Source organism: Physeter macrocephalus, chromosome 8, assembly GCF_002837175.3.
Source record: "Physeter macrocephalus isolate SW-GA chromosome 8, ASM283717v5, whole genome shotgun sequence".
Lineage (NCBI taxonomy): Eukaryota > Metazoa > Chordata > Mammalia > Artiodactyla > Physeteridae > Physeter > Physeter macrocephalus.
In genome coordinates this window covers 124,793,526-124,796,702 of record NC_041221.1, presented here as the reverse complement: position 1 = coordinate 124,796,702, position 3,177 = coordinate 124,793,526, and the positions used below count along the sequence as shown (strand labels likewise).

The 3,177-nt window shown below is 40.4% G+C and overlaps 1 protein-coding gene across 1 annotated transcript in view; it reads right to left on the bottom strand.

The window, feature by feature from the left end:
• The window catches only part of CCDC192 (coiled-coil domain containing 192), a 203,487-nt gene that overhangs the window by 52,088 nt on the left and 148,222 nt on the right, over positions 1–3,177 (bottom strand). The gene's annotated exons all lie outside the window — the stretch shown is intronic.

The window sequence follows — 3,177 nt, the reverse complement described above, 5'->3', positions numbered from 1 at the left end:
ACATATGTATATGTATAACTGATTCACTTTGTTGTAAAGGAGAAACTAACACAGTATTGTAAAACAGTTATACTGCAATAAAGATGTTAAAAAAAAAAAAAGAAAGAAATCTACAAAGATATCTTGAGGCCAGTTCATGGAGAACTCTGAATGTCAGGCTAAAATATATGACCTTTATTTCACAGACAATGAGAAGCCGTTAAAGTATTTCTCACTACGAAAGTGACATTACCAAAACTATATTCTTGCATCATTAACCTGCCTTTAATGTAAGGCACTGTGATGGTTACAGAATAAAACCAACAAGAATATTTGTGAAGGACCAGGGGTTAGATAATCAAGATCTAAATGAAAGTAAGCAACAGTTGACTTGAACCAGACCACTGAAGGTTATATTCTTAAGAGATCTTGGTATCTTTTGGAACTAAACCAACTTGATGGGAATATCAGTTTACAGGGGAGAGAATCCTACAAGCTGGACAGGGATTAGGCAGGATATTACTTAAAGCAGCTGGCAACAGCTGTACATCAAGAGACATATTGATTACTCACAGAATGAGTGAGAACTTAAGAGTCACCTTGAGTATTGGAACCAAATAAATAATCATTAAACTGTTGGTCATTGATAGGGACAGTGGAGGTCAGGAAGAGTTCAGGAAGTGGATTGCATGATGGGTGGGGTCAGAAGGCATAGACTACAGCCAACACAAGGATGGCGGGTGCTGGCCCAAAGTGCTAAGTAGGGCAGGGAGGCCAGCCAGTTTAGAGAGTAGAATAGAAAGGACTTTGGATCTAATGTTCAGTTTAGTTTTTCAGGATTGGCCAGTTTAATGATAATGCTTGGATCTGAACCCTGAGTCCTAGATTTTATGCCATCTAAATATATGTATTTACCATAGTATGAGTTGAAATGGTAAAGTGAAAAGTCAAAAATAACAGTTGGAGATAAATCAATATCAGCTTGTTACAATACAGTGTAGAAGAGTCAGTAATACTTTAAATCAATCCTAGGATTTGATAATCTCCTTCTACCAGGGACCCAGCATCTGTGCTAGTGGTCCTACAGATATTACTCACAATCTGAAAGTACAATCTATTTCCTGGTAAATCTGCCACTCAGGTTGTCTTTAAATTTTTAATTTTATAAGCAAACTTTCTCCAATGCCTAGGAGTTCATAACCATATTAGGCAACAGAACTCTAGGACAGAATTCCATTAAATTTTATTCAATGTCCATCCATCCAACATTTCATGACCATTAAGTGTCAGGCACTGTGCTAGGCTGTGGATACAAAGAAAAAGTAAGATGCCATCTCTGTTTCTCTTCAAGGAAACTCTAGGTCTGTTAGTAAAGAAAGATAAAGAGATATTTATATAATAGATGTTATGACTGTGGTATGCACAAGATTCATGGAAAGGCTAGTGAGTGGGTGGGGAGATAGTAGTGGTTGCAAAAGACTTTCTGAAGAAGTATCAGAAGACACGAAGGGGACAGGTTTGGGAGAGAGGTAAAGGGTTAAGGTATCTTACAGAGGGGAAATAGCTGGTGCAAAACCTTCACGAACGGAGCAGAGTGGCACTTTGGGGGAAATTTCTAGTAGTTGCACATGGCTGTAACATTTCAATTAGCACTGAGTGGAGGGTGGTGGCCAGAGTCGGACCCCCAGCCACGCTTACCAGCTAAGCCAAGAGTTTCATGGAAGCGGCATTGAAAATCTAATTTAAAAGAGCCGTGGCGAGAAGAAGTTGCTGCTGCAGGCGGCCTGGCTTTAGGAAGACCAGTTCTGGAGGCTGGAGAGTCTAAGATGAAATGTGCCGGCTAATTCAGTTCCTGTATAAACTCCATGAAGCCAGACATTTTGGATTGCTTTTTACTACTGAAATCCACGGATCTAGATTAGTTCCTGGTTCATAATTTTCAGAAGGACTGGAGAAGAGCAGAGATGAGAATGACTTTCAGAATTACAACAGCTTGGAAATCCTGAACAGAAGCCAGTCTGACAGGTAGAAAGTTTTGCTTTTACCGTTTGGTTTAGGATTCTATCTGTTTGTTTTTTATTTTTCCTTTTTTTTCTCCTTTTTCTTCTGAGCCATGTGACTGACAGGGTCTTGGTGCTCAGGCCGGGTGTCAGGCCTGAGCCTCTGAGGTGGGAGAGCTGAGATCAGGACATTGGACCACCAGAGACCTACCAGCTCCATGTAATATCAACCAGCAAGAGCTGTCCCAGAGATCTCTGTGTCAACACTAAGACCCAGCTCCACCCAAAGGCAAGCAAGCTCCAGTGCTGGATGCCCCATGCCAAACAACTAGCAAGACAGGAGCACAACCCCACCCATTAGCAGAGAGGCTGCCTAAAGTTATACTAATTTCACAGACACCAAAAACACAACACCATACGTGGCCCTGCCCACCAGAAGGATAAGATCCAGGCCCACCCAGCAGAACACAGGCACCACCAGTCCCCTCCATGAGGAAGCCTACACAAGCCACTGAACCAACCTCACCCACTAGGGGCAGGCACCAAAAACAATGGGAACTATGAACCTGCAGCCTGTGAAAAGGAGACCCCAAACACAGTAAGTTAAACAAAATGAGAAGACAGTGAAATACACAGCAGATGAAGGAGCAAGGTAAAAACCCACCAGACCAAACAAATGAAGAGGAAATAGGCAGTCTACCTGAAAAAGAATTCAGAGTAATGATAGTAAAGATGAATCAAAATCTTGGAAATAGAATAGAGAAAATACAAGAAATGTTTAACAAGGACCTAGAAGAACTAAAGAGCAAAAAAACACTGATGAACAACACAATAAATGAAATTAAAAATTCTCTAGAAGGAATCAATAGCAGAAAAACTGAGGCAGAAGAACGGTTAAGGGACCTGGAAGATAAAATAGTGGAAATAACTACCTCAGAGAAGAATAAAGAAAAAAGAATGAAAAGAATTGAGACAGTCTCAGAGACCTCTGGGACAACATTAAATGCACCAACATTCGAATTATAGGGGTCCCAGAAGAAGAGAAAATATTTGAAGAGATTATAGTTGAAAATTTCCCTAACATGGGAAAGGAAATAGTCAATCAAGTCCAGGAAATGCAGAGAGTCCCATGCAGGATAAATCCAAGGAGAAACACACCAAGACAAATATTAATCAAACTATCAAAAATTAAATACAA